Source organism: Schistocerca americana, chromosome 3 (genome assembly GCF_021461395.2).
Source record: "Schistocerca americana isolate TAMUIC-IGC-003095 chromosome 3, iqSchAmer2.1, whole genome shotgun sequence".
NCBI classification, from domain to species: Eukaryota; Metazoa; Arthropoda; class Insecta; order Orthoptera; family Acrididae; genus Schistocerca; species Schistocerca americana.
In genome coordinates this window covers 312032383-312046966 of record NC_060121.1, presented here as the reverse complement: position 1 = coordinate 312046966, position 14584 = coordinate 312032383, and positions in this window count along the sequence as shown.

Below are 14584 nucleotides of genomic sequence, written 5' to 3'. Positions count from 1 at the left end.
CTCCAACAAAACAGAGACGTAAGAAACAGAATTAATTACGAATATTTTCGAGATAACGACAGAGTAAATAAACATGAAACAATCGACAATCACACCAGCGATATATATTGAACCATCACAGGTTAGCCACAACACATACTTTATCTCACATCACTAAAATGTACCTGATGAACACGGACGTTAATAATAACACCATTTGACAGCAGTTTAACAGCGCCACAGTGGGTCACGCCCATGTAAAGCACATTTCAAAAAAAATTTAAAAATAGTTGTAGTCTTCGGAATTGAATAAATTATATATCTATTAAAAGGTCTGCAGATTCAGAAAACGTAAAAAAGTAAAAATTGAACTTTTCATGATTTTGAGCCTTTCCGGAGACCCTTAAGTTTTCTTCATTCTATGATTACCTCACTATTCTGTTTTACTAGGGCTGAGACTTTGTCTCTACTGTTTATTCACTGCTAGACATTAAAATTTCCACAGCAGAAAGGTTAGCAAATAACGAAAGTCTAACATCGTGTGTGATTAAATTTGTAGACGCCATGGGGTGCACAGGGTGCAATATTCAGTACACAGTTCTGAAAGCAACAATGGCTCTTACCCGATGGGCACTGAGTTGAACTGAGCTCAGATGGCAGGTCCGGGTACGTCAGTTCAAGCAGCTTCGTCAGTCGTAGAGACTAGCGAGTGGTGGCGTGCTAATCTCTTGGCAATCCATGGCCAGATGTTTTCGATGGATGAGAGATCTGGACAGTCGGGCGCCCTGTGTATCGAGGTAACTCAGGACATCATTGTTATACCAACAACCTGTAATTATAGGATGAAGGCAACTAATAAAAAATGGTAACAGAAAATGACTGACATATCCCCTTTTTGATTTAAACAACAGTCATTGTACTGAAATATTGTCTTAAGCGGCGCAGTCTCTCCACTCGGAGCTTTGATATGCCATGGAGTGCAATAATGAAGCTTCCTTGCATACTGTAGTTCCCTTGAAGACAACTTTAATCTGCAGATAGCCTGGAACCGCTACGGTCGCAGGTTCGAATCCTGCCTCGGGCATGGATATGTGTGACGTCCTTAGGTTAGTTAGGTTTAAGTAGTTCAAAGTTCTAGGGGACTGATGACCTCAGATGTTAAGTCCCATAGTGCTCAGAGCCATTTTTTTAACCTGCAGATACAAATGAATTAGTATCATAAAACAAAAATCTACATAACCGTAATACTGTAACCCTATTAAATATATGCCTTAACTATTAGCCTTAAAGATTTTACAAAAAATTGTTAATAAAGTAATATTACAGTTGTCATGCCAGTTACCTTATAATAATAATTTGCTGACCTTCCACGATTGGTAATGGAATTTGGGTGTGGTATCCTTTCTTTTGGAAAGAAGGGAAAGAGTGTGAGCACTCGAGTACCCATCCTGTCGATCTTTCAAAAAATGGTTCAAATGGCTCTGAGCACTATGGGACTTAACATCTGAGGTCATCAGTCGCCTAGAACTTAGAACTACTTAAACCTAACTAACCTAAGGACATCACACACATCCATGCCCGAGGCAGGATTCGAACCTGCGATCGTAGCAGCCGCGTGGTTCCGGACTGAAGCGCCTAGAACCGCTCGGTCACTGCGGCCGGCTATCCAACTTTGTTGGGCATATTGTTGAATTCTGTCAACAATATTCCTTCTCAGCAAATGATAACTTCTCAAAACATATACGCCGCACCTGTAAACAGATATTAGCGTATTTTTAACCTATATACTCGGCGAATAACATATTTTTATCGGTTTCCTATATTACATCTAAAACATAAATTTAAACTTTGCGTCCATGAAAGGAATTTATATTCACATTTTAGTAAAATGTTTCTATACAACTTGCCTCTGCTGCACAATATTACATTATGTACAGAGAATTCAAACAATGAAGATTGTATGACTATTTACCTGCGATCTGCACGTATTTCCCTCCTAGGAACAATGTTTCCTTTCCAGTTGGCATGCTCCAAACCCTTGACCTTCTTTTATTTAACCACATTCCTCTTCCACAATTTGGGGCGTCTTTTCTTCCTTCTACATTCATGTAAATCGTCTTCGGACTCGTCTGACGGTTCCGTCACCAAAGCCATTTGGAAATCTCAGAGCTGATTACTGCAAACCGCTACAGTGCTGCCCTCACACCCCACATTCTTTTGTGCAATATAGGGACTTGTCTCTGTGACAAGTCCTCTTTCTGCACGAAACGTAATTTCAACACTGATTTTGACAGGGAAAAATCACTGACCAAGTCTCATTTTAGAACCAACAGATGCGGAATCGTGTGAAAATACCAACTACAGTAATAACTCTTATATCCCAAAAATGATGACAAGTCCCGTTTCTGATCTCAACGCCTCAATTGCTGCACCCGTATTACGACCATAAAAGCAAGGTTCGTTCTCCCTGAAGTATCCAAACACCGATGTATCCATTATGGTGATGTACTCATAGTCGGAAGTTGACTGAAAAGTCAACGTGGTACCGGTACTGTTCGCACTGTTGTCGTTAGACGCTTTCTCAACGGTGCCGCGTCAGAGGAAACCACGATAATGTTCGACATGCTCACAACGCGTGACACTTCCGACGTCATCACACTGTCCATGTGGGTACTTATCTCGCTGTATATAAATCCATTTCCTGACTCAGTGGATGTAATGTTACTGTTTGATCCTGCATGTCCAAGCGAACAACTTATGTGTCCTCTCAGACACTAGTCACGCGGGGCCACTGAGATCCCGCATGCCGTTAACAATGATCTTCCTCAGCCGTCGATTACATATCCGCGTAACAGTTTTGGCACCTCAACAAACACTACTAACAGTACTGCGCAACGGTAAAACGTATTCTTAATAGGCTACGATACTGCCACTGTTGAACTGGGATATATATTCCACCTTCCTTCACGATTCATAATACAATCATCTCATTAAAAAAACGACATACAGATGCGATTTATGAATGATAAACCCGCTGTACAATCTTTCCTTATACAGGACTGGCCAATATTTAGGGATATGGCACGAACGATCATTCGAAGCAAAAAGCAAACATTGCATCTAAAATGCATGACTTAGGAGCTATGAGCAATTAATCTTCGATACAATGCAAGTTCTTTGCTTTCTGTATTTTGAGAGGTACTATTATGCACCAAAACAAGAAAAAAAATTCCTTATGCTTGGGCTCTAAAATTCATATCTTAGGAACTAAGAGCACTTCTTCAACAGAAGAGTGAAGATGAACACGTATTCGTAGCTCTAAAGATACGCATTACAGAGCCCGTATTTACTAATTTTCTTGCTTCGGTCCTTACTAACCTCTTAAAGCCTCTAAAAGTTTTTCAAAGTTCTGGTTCACCCTATAGAGGGTGTTACAAAAAGGTACGGCCAAACTTTCTGGAAACGTTCCTCACACACAAATAAATTAAAGATGTTATGTGGACACGTGTCCGGAAACGCTTAATTTCCATGTTAGAGCTCATTTTAGTTTCGTCAGTATGTACTGCACTTACTCGATTCACCGCCAGTTGGCCCAATTGAAGGAAGGTAATGTTGACTTCGGTGCTTGTGTTGACATGAGACTCATTGCTCTACAGTACTAGCATCAAGCACATCAGTACGTAGCATCAACAGGTTAGTGTTCATCACGAACGTGGTTTTGCAGTCAGTGCAATGTTTACAAATGCGGAGTAGGCAGATGCCCATTTGATGTATGGATTAGCACGGGGCAATAGCCGTGGTGCGGTACGTTTGTATCGAGACAGATTTCCAGAACGAAGGTGTCCCGACAGGAAGACGTTCGAAGCAATTGATCGGCGTCTTAGGGAGCACGGAACATTCCAGCCTATGACTCGCGACTGGAGAAGACCTAGAATGACGAGGGCACCTGCAATGGACGAGGCAATTCTTCGTGCACTTGACGATAACCCTAATGTCAGCGTCACAGAAGTTGCTGCTGTACTAGGTAACGTTGACCACGTCACGGTATGGAGAGTGCTACGGGAGAACCAGTTGTTTCCGTACCATGTACAGCGTGTGCAGGCACTATCAGCAGCTGATTGGCCTCCACGGGTACACTTCTGCGAATGGTTTATCCACCAATGTGTCAATCCTCATTTCAGTGCAAATGTTCTCTTTACGGATGAGGCTTCATTCCAACGTGACAAAATTGTAAATTTTCACAATCAACATGTGTGGGCTGACGAGAATCCATACGCAATTGTGCAATCACGTCAACACAGATTTTCTGTGAACGTTTGGGCAGGCATTGTTGGTGATGTCTTGATTGGGGCCCATGTTCTTCCACCTACGCTCAATGGAGCACGTTATCATGATTTCATACGGGATACTCTACCTGTGCTGCTAGAGCATGTGCCTTTACAATTACGACGCAACATGTGGTTCATGCACGATGGAGCTCCTGCACATTTCAGTCGAAGTGTTCGTATGTTTCTCAACAACAGATTCGGTGACCGATGGATTGGTAAAGGCGGACCAATTCCATGGCCTCCACGCTCTCCTGACCTCAACTCTCTTGACTTTCACTTATGGGGGCATTTGAAAGCTCTTGTCTACGCAACTCCGGTACCAAATGTAGAGACTCTTCGTGCTCGTATTGTGGACGGCTGTGTTACAATACGCCATTCTCCAGGGCTGCATCAGCGCATCAGGGATGCCATGCGACGGAGGGTGGATGCATGTATCCTCGCTAACGGAGGACATTTTGCACATTTCCTGTAACAAAGTGTTTGAAGTCACGCTGGTACGTTCTGTTGCTGTGTGTTTCCATTCCGTGATTAATGTGATTTGAAGAGAAGTAATAAAATGAGCTGGAAAGTAAGCGTTTCCGGACACATGTCCACATAACATATTTTCTTTCTTTGTGTGTGAGGAATGTTTCCTGAAAGTTTGGCCTTACCTTTTTGTAACACCCTGTATACACTGAAGCACCGGCCGGCCGGGGTGGCCGAGGGGTTCTAGGCGCTTCAGTCTGGAACCGCGCGACGGCTTCGGTCGCAGGTTCAAATTCTGCCTCGGGTATGGATGTGTGTGACGTCCTTAGGTTAGTTAGGTTTAAGTAGTTCTAAGTTCTAGGGGACTGATGACCTCTGATGTTAAGTCCCGTAGTGCTCAGAGCCATTTGAACCATCTGAACTGAAGAGTCAAAGAAACTGGTATAGGCATGATACATTCGAATACAGAGATATGTAAACAGGCAGAATACGGCGCTGCGGTCGGCAACGCCTGTATAAGATAACAAGTGTCTGGTGCAGATTTTAGATCAGCTACTGCTGTTACAATGACAGGTTATCAAGAATTAAGTGAGTTCGAACGTGGTGTGATAGTCGGCGCACGAGCGATGGGACACAGCATCTCCAGCTAGCGATGAAGTGGGGATTTTCCCGTACGACCATTTCACGAGAGTACCGTGAATATAACGATTCCGATAAAGCATCAAATCTCCGGAATCGCTGCGACCGAAAAAATATCCTGCAAGAACGGGACCAACGACTACTGCAGAGAATCGTTTAACGCGACAGAAGTGCAACCATTCCGCAAATTGCTACAGATTTCAATGCTGAGCCATCATCAAGTGTCATTGTCAGAACTATTCAACGAATCATCATCCTTATGGGCTTTCGCAGCCGAATGTCCACTCGTGTACCCTTGATGACTGCATGACACAAAGCTTTACGTCTCGCCTGAGCCCCGTCAACACCGACATTGGACTGTTGATGACTGGAGACATGTTGCCTGGTCGGACGAGTCTCGTTTCCACTTGTATCGAGCGGATAGACGTGTACGGGTAGGAGATAACTTCATGAATCCATGGACCCTCCATGGCAGGAGGGGACTATTCGAGCTGGTGGAGGCTCCGTCATGGTGTGGGGCGTGTGCACTTGTAGTGATTTGGGACCCCTGATACGTCTAAATATAACTGTGACTCGTGACACATATGTAAACATCCTGCCTGATCACCTGCATCCATTTATGTCCATTGTGCATTCCGACGGACTTGGAAAATTCCAACAGGACACTGCGACAACCTACACGCCCAGTATTGCTACAGAATGGCTCCAGGAACACTCTTCTGAGTTTAAACACTTCCGCTGGCCACTAAACGCTCCAGACATGAACATTGTTGAACATATCTGATATGCCTTCCAACGTGCTGTTCAGAAGAGATCTCCACCCCGTCGTACTCTTACGGATTTATGGACAGTCCTGCAGGATTCATGTAGCGAGTTTCCTCCAGCACTACTTCAGACAGCTACGGTCGCAGGTTCGAATCCTGCCTCGGGCATGGATGTGTGTGATGTCCTTAGGTTAGTTAGGTTTAAGTAGTTCTAAGTTCTAGGGGACTGATGACCACAGATGTTAAGTCCCATAGTGCTCAGAGCCATTTGAACCATTTTGAACTACTTCAGACATTAGTCGAGCCCATGCGTCTTCATGTTGCAGCACTCGCGGGGGCGGGAGCCCTACACGATATTAGGCAGGTGTACAAGCTTCTTTGGCTCTTCAGTGTATATATAGAGGTGAATCACGCAAAAACTAAAACCTGCATCGCAAATGTTGCGGAAATGGAGTGTGCTATTGATGTGCGGTTTTCACAGAATGGATTGTAGCCTGGGTCTGGTACAGTTAGACAGTAAACAGTTTGTAGTAATACTTAGAAATGTAGGTTGACTCTTACACAGAAGATAGCCGCCAGCCAATTTTTACAATGCTATTTATTTACTTAAATAGCGCCGTTACCGGTTTCGAACCTACAGATTCATCTTCAAACGGCTAGTTCACATTAGGACTCATTTTAAATTAGCTTTCAGTTTATGTTTTCCCAAGTGATGAAATTTCCTTGGGACGGCGGTGCCGTTGAAAAATCTGCGCCATTACGTTCCAGTACTGACTTCATGTGATCATGCATCAGCGAAGACTGTTGACGCACTTTTTTATGTATTTGTATACACGTAATTTAAAGCGCCAGTCACACGCCAAGAAGTTTCACCACGTGTAAACAAACATGGTGATGTCGCAACTATTCCACTTTCAGATTCTGTTAATTCCAGTTGGGTGACCATAATCATGTCAGAAGCCTTTCCACGTGAATCGCCTCAGTACAGATGACAGCTGCGCCACTGAGCTGCCCTTTTCTACCATGTGTACGCAATATTACCGCTGTCTCGTGACTTTTCGCAATTCTGTGTAAATACTAGTAAGCAGCCTTGTCCATATGTAATGTAATTCATCAACTTCTTCGGTCTGAAATCACACTGACTGGAGTAAGACTCTTCATTGACGAGTCGCGCTTCGAACTGAGTTCCGACGACCAACGGTGACACCGGTCGGAGTGGCCGAGCGGTTCTAGGCGCTACAGTCTGGAACCGCGATACTGCTACTGTCGCAGGTTCGAATCCTACCTCGGGCATGGTTGTGTGTGATGTCCTTAGGTTAGTTAGGTTTAATTAATTCTAAGTTCTAGGGTACTGATGACCACAGCAGTTATGTCCCATAGTGTTCAGAGCCATTTGAACCAGCGGAGACGTGTCTGGAGACGTCCGAAACAGCGGTGGGATACCAACCTGAGTGTCGCCCGCCATATGACCCGACAACCAAGAGTGGTGGTCTGGGGTCCCATTTCTGCTCGTAGCAGGACCCACTTGGTTGTCATCCGCGGTAGCCTTATAGCACAGCGGTACTTCGACGATATTCTACGCCCTGTCTTGTTGCCCTTCTTGACAAGCGATCCTGGGCCTACACTTCAGTGAGACAAAGCCCACTCGCACTATGTGAGAGTTTCTACTGCTTGTCTTCGTGCCCCCCAAACCCTACCTTGGCCAGTAAGATCGCCAAATCTCTCCACACTTGAGAACGTTTGGAACATTGCGAGCAGGGCCCTTCGACCACATCGGCATTTTGACAATGTAATGCGCCATTTGGACAGCTGTAAATAGGCTGTTTAGGTTTTTTTTTATTGGTAACGCCACGTAGCGCTCTGTATGAAAATCATTGGCTATGCTGTGTGCAGACTGTGGCTGGTTTCCATTGTTGTTTGCTATTGTAGTGTTGGGCATCTGGATGTGAACAGCGCGTAGCGTTGCACAGTTGGAGGTGAGCTGCCAGCAGTGGTGGATGTGGGGAGAGAGATGGCGGAGTTTTGAAAGCGGATGATCTGGATGTGTGTCCATCAGAGACAGTAAATTTTTAAGACTGGATGTCATGAAATGATATATGTATTATGACTTTTGAACACTATTAAGGTAAATACAATGTTTGTTCTCTATTAAAATCTTTCATTTGCTAACTACGCCTATCAGTAGTTAGTGACTTCAGTAGTTAGAATCTATTATTTAGCTGGCAGTATTGGCGCTCGCTGTATTGCAGTAGTTCTAATAAAGAAGATTTTTGTGAGGTAAGTGATTTATGAAAGGTATAGGTTATTGTTAGTCAGGGCCATTCTTTTGTAGTAATTTTTGCAAGTCAGATTGCGTTGCGCTAAAAATATTGTGTGTCAATTTAGTGATGATCAGAATAAGTAAAGTGAGAAATGTCTGAGTACGTTCAGTTCTGCTCAGCTGTTTGAAAATCAAATAACGTAAGAGGTTTATCAGCACAGTCATTCATTAATTTTTCTAAGGGGACGTTTCACAGGATCTGACACGATATCCCTCAGAAAGACGTCCAACAACTCTGTCGATTAATACCAAGCCGAATAGGTGCTCGCATAAGGGTCAAATTTGGACCAAGGAGTCACTAAGTTGCTCAATTTGCGAATCTCTCTCTTGGATACATCATCCATTGTTTCTGGAACTATACGAGGGCAGTTCAATAAGTAATGCAACACTTTTTTTTCTGAAACAGGGGTTGTTTTATTCAGCATTGAAATACACCAGGTTATTCCCCAATCTTTTAGCTACACAACACTATTTTTCAACGTAATCTCCATTCAATGCTACGGCCTTACGCCACCTTGAAATGAGGGCCTGTATGCCTGCACGGTACCATTCCACTGGTCGATGTCGGAGCCAACGTCGTACTGCATCAATAACTTCTTCATCATCCGCGTAGTGCCTCCCACGGATTGCGTCCTTCATTGGGCCAAACATATGGAAATCCGACGGTGCGAGATCGGGGCTGTAGGGTGCATGAGGAAGAACAGTCCACTGAAGTTTTGTGAGCTCCTCTCGGGTGCGAAGACTTGTGTGAGGTCTTGTGTTGTCATGAAGAAGGAGAAGTTCGTTCAGGTTTTTGTGCCTACGAACACGCTGAAGTCGTTTCTTCAGTTTCTGAAGAGTAGCACAATACACTTCAGAGTTGATCGTTTGACTATGGAGAAGGACATCGAACAGAATAACCCCTTCAGCGTCCCAGAAGACTGTAACCATGACTTTATCGGCTGAGGGTATGGCTTTAAACTTTTTCTTGGTAGGGGAGTGGGTGTGACGCCACTCCATTGATTGCCGTTTTGTTCCAGATTCGAAGTGATGAACCCATGTTTCATCGCCTGTAACAATCTCTGACAAGAAATTGTCACCCTCAGCCACATGACGAGCAAGCAATTCCGCACAGATGGTTCTCCTTTGCTCTTTATGGTGTTCGGTTAGACAACGAGGGACCCAGCGGGAACAAACCTTTGAATATCCCAACTGGTGAACAATTGTGACAGCACTACCAACAGAGATGTCAAGTTGAGCACTGAGTTGTTTGATGGTGATCCGTTGATCATCTCGAACGAGTGTGTTCGCACGCACCGCCATTGCAGGAGTCACATCTGTGCACGGCCGGCCCGCACGCGGGAGATCAGACAGTCTTGCTTGACCTTGCGGCGATGATGACACACGCTTTGCCCAACGACTCACCGTGCTTTTGTCCACTGCCAGATCACCGTAGACATTCTGCAAGCGCCTATGAATATCTGAGATGCCCTGGTTTTCCGCCAAAAGAAACTCGATCACTGCCCGTTGTTTGCAACGCACATCCGTTACAGACGCCATTTTAACAGCTCCGTACGGCGCTGCCACCTGTCGGAAGTCAATGAAACTAAACGAGACGAAGCGGAAATGTTTGAAAATATTCCACAACAAATTTCCGGTTTTTTCAACCAAAATTGGCCGAGAAAAAAAATGTGTTGCATTACTTATTGAACTGCCCTCGTAATAATTTGTTTGTCTGTACATATACGTCCCATCTACTGATTTCCGTCCTATTCGTATAACCCCTTCGTGGTGCGTCAGTTTCTTTTTCTTGAAGTTTATTATATGACTTGGCAATTTCACTCTAAGAGCCTGGTGGCATGAATAAAACGTTCAAGGCACCACGTGATTAGTAATGACAAAATTTGGAAAATGCTGTGCCTTGTTTGAAAAGCTAAGCATCTGTATAAAACTAGATTCCGTAGCACCCACGTGGCAGCAGTTACATACTACGTCCGTAACAACATCGCGTATGCAGTGATTAATATTTGTGCTTCGGTAACTAGGGGACCACGGTAGACGCAAATGTGTTGACGAGTTCTGGTGTGTCCTTGGAACGAGCATCTGTGAGTGTTACGGATGTTTGTTTGCTCCTGTTTCAAGGTATTCGTATTACATAAATAGCGAAAGAACCAACACACAGGAACTTGCGCATGTTCTGGTTCGGATACTTTTCTGTTGTATCAAACAGCTACTGTACGTACTCATGAAATTAGTTCTGTCTGTTTCCACATTTTGTGTGGACTCTAGTGTTCTAGGAAGCATTCGAAATTGAGAGTGCAGCAACCAGCTGTTGATTAAATTTCATAGTGACAAATCATTTAACCTTCCACACTTCACACTGAGAAAGGAAAACTTGCACGTGAACGAGCATACTTACAAATTGTAGTTTAAGATAAGTACACGGAAGCTATAAATAGCAACAGTTAAAAATTTTGTCGATGACTGCGTATTGCAGCTGGGGTCAAGCATTCGCTAATCACCAAGGAATAAATATCTTACTCGACACTCTGGCTCCGCGCTTGTTTCCTGCCTATGGTAGCGGGGAGGGCGTACCACTTCAACCTCATAGTGAACGCCAGAATATCTTCTCAAGACCTTACTACTCATTAAAAAATTCTGTAAATTACGGAGCTGCGAAAATATTATTTGTGTAAATCAAAAACAAAATCTCCGTTCAGACAATCCACTTGAGTTAGCAATGTTTTTTTCTGCTATTTTATGCTAGAACGAGGCAAAATAAATATTGCCAGCTTTGTAATACACGGATAGAGGATAGTAATCGATATTAGTGTTCAGGCCTTGATAGCCCTCTTGTTGTCGTTCTGTTTAAAAACAAAATCCTTTAGAATGAAAAGGAAACCAGGGGCCATATTTGAGACTGGTGCTTATTATATGAAAAAAGTAATAGTCGCTCGTTCTCTTTTCAACGAACTAACAAAGAATTATTTCGATACATCCGAGTAACAAATCTGATGAAGTAACGCTTAAGTTAGTTACTCGATATTTAATAGAACATTATTTCCCTTTCATGTTTATTTTTGTGGCAAAAAGCAACTCTTTACTGCTATTATCACTTACGGTTGAGTTTTTTCCCGAGAGTCCGAAGTGTAGTCCAGTGGCTGAGTGGTGACATGCTTTTTTTTCGGTTAACAGAAATCACGAGAAACCTAAATCTGACGACAGGACATTAATTTGTACTGCCAGTCTCCCGAATGGTACTGCTGTGTCTTAATCAATGCGCCATCTCGTACGATATGTGATAGGCTGCTGATTATCTGGACCACTACGCCTGTTTGCAAAATTCACTAACGAGACACGGTATCTTGTACAAAGCTGACCAACTATGGTGTAGAATTTGGACTTCGATGTGGTAATGCAATATGTCCTTACCCACTCTGGACTCGTATTTGCGAATACGAATAGCTGGAATTTCCTTCCAGTTATCGCTATTTGTGTATTTAGTGGATGTCCTAAGCCGCCAAATACAAGTACCAAAAAAGTTCCTTTGACAAGCACAAGGCGATTTCCTTTCCCATCCTTGTGCGTCTGTTCATGATAAACCAGTCCTTTCTACGCAGATCTACACATACTAATATTCGTCCTCATCCTGATTTCCGAAAATAATTTTTACAAACCCTTTTTTTTTGGTTATCACACGCTTTGACTTCGTGACGTAGCTCTCTTCCCCATATGCATTGTTACATTCTCTTATATAACATAATGTACCGATTATTTCGAAATACTAAAATATAAATCAAAAGAGGGTGACAGTTTTCTGGGGCCTGTGAAAAAATGAATCTTGAACGTACAGGACATTCTCAGTGCTATATATTCTTCCATTTGGTATAATTTTTGAGCTCTGTTGATTTCCTTTAACTTATGAGAATACAAATTTACTTCCTTATACAGTACGTGTACTACTCCACAGGATGTTTATCGGGACGTACGCTGAAAAGTCACATACATACATTTCGATCTCGTGGATTTTTTATTATTCTTTATAGTACAGGCTCTTTACGTGGACAGAAATTAAAATGTGAGAACAATTATTCTTTGCTTCCGTTGCTACGTAGCATATAAAAGCTGGGCACATAACATACTGCGCTGATTAGTTCGCACAGAGAAATAACGAAGAATGAATTCCATTTGCTTTTGTTTTTATTTGAGCACGTGATTTATCAGAGTCCCAGTCATGCACTCAATAAATCACTGAGTAAATGTGAGTCTGAGATCTTTTTCCACAATATTATTTAGATAATTTCGCCTCTTGTAATAGCAGAAAATTACATATGGCGGACCGCGACAGGAAGACATGTAACTCAATGAGCCGATGAATGAGAACTCATCTGTCTGGCATTCTCTTCGTTTTCACAGAAGGAAGACAACTGAACGTCCAAGTAGTAAAAAATATGTCGTTGCCCTGCAGTAGATCTCAGAGGACAACATCTTTAAATAATGTCGTAGTAAAATGAATTTGCTACGTTGGAGCCGTAAAAATGAAACAGTGGTACCACAAGAGGTAAAGCAGATTTAATATGGAAAAACTGCACTGTTACGTGGACAACTGTTGTCACCAATATAAATCTCGTAGTGTACGAGATAACACACAAAAACACACCGACTACTCTACCTGTCGACTATGACGTTATTACTATTGGAAGGGTAGCCGTTTGTTTCTGCAAATCTTGTATATACAATTCTTTATTGGCTTCATCCACGAAACGTGGATATCCATAATATTTCATAAAGTTTTGCTGTGTAGTTCCCAGACGTAACTGTTTCGTCTGGCAAAATATTTGCAGCAACTACAGAGTTCTTTAAACGGAACGACTTGTTGCCTTAGTGGATTGTAGTATATCGTGCAGAAAAAATGCAGTTTGCAATAAAACTGGCACACAAAGGAGCTACACCTAAGTGTGAAATCCGCAAAGACGCTGCAGGCAAAAGATAGTTTTCAATATTTGAGTGCTACTGACGGCGCTACGCTGCATCTGGACAGACTTCCGAGCGAAAACAGTTTGTCGGAAACGTGCCAAATGCTTTAGCGAACAGTTAATTGCGCTGTATTACTGGCTCTTGTTGCTCACTGGCTGTCGAATGCTATTGACAAGTGTATGATTCGATAAAAACTAGTGGTTGTTTTTAATATGCTCTTCTTTTCGCCAGCTACTGATCAACCTGTGGAAACGTACGGTAATGACAGCTAACAGCCTAACCACTATTTAACTAATGTTTTTTGTAAGAGGCTACTGTGGCTGGAAACCATTCCTGTGGCCATAATATCTCGGTAGAAAAGTAGTTCCAAACATTAAAGATAGGTTCTGTGCTAGACTTACGCTTTGCGTCGTCAGTAGTCATCCTGTGTTTTGATTTTGGATACATAATTGTTTTTCATAAGTTAAAATTGAGATTGTCGTCTGGTTAAATGCAAGAAGAAGGAAAAAAATATTTTATCTATTCTGGACACCGAACACTGAAAAGGTGGTTAATATAGTGGATGATTTGCGTGGAAACGGCGACCAGTCACTTCACCAGGTTTTTAAAAACTTTTGTTTTGTCATTAGACAGCTTTCTGCCCACTGTAGACTCGTAATCAGATGATGGGGGTTTACAGGCACTTTGTATTTTGTGCCAAGCATATTCTGAGGTTTTTTGCCATTGTAAATAAAACACCTTTACTGTAATGAGACAAAGATGCATGAGTGCACTGCACAAGTAGTGGATAAGATCCTTGACTCTGTGTTTATTGTAAACTGTAGTGCGCTTGCTTACCAGTCAGCTGTGCAGCGCAGGGGCATTATTATTAAGACACAGAAGAGAATAGTTGAGTTTTAGAGAACGAGATGTGATATCTGTGAATCTGGGAGAAATTATGTTGAATACTTTATTATGGAGATTGAAACTTGTTAATAAAGCTAGTTTATTGATTATATTGATGTAGAAGATTTTTGGAGAAATATATTAGGGTAACCCATTCACGTGCAAGAATGAAATGTTTTGTATGTCAGAACTATCAGTTGAAGGAAATCTCTGTTCCTTAGATAACTAATAACATTCAGGATTAGTGT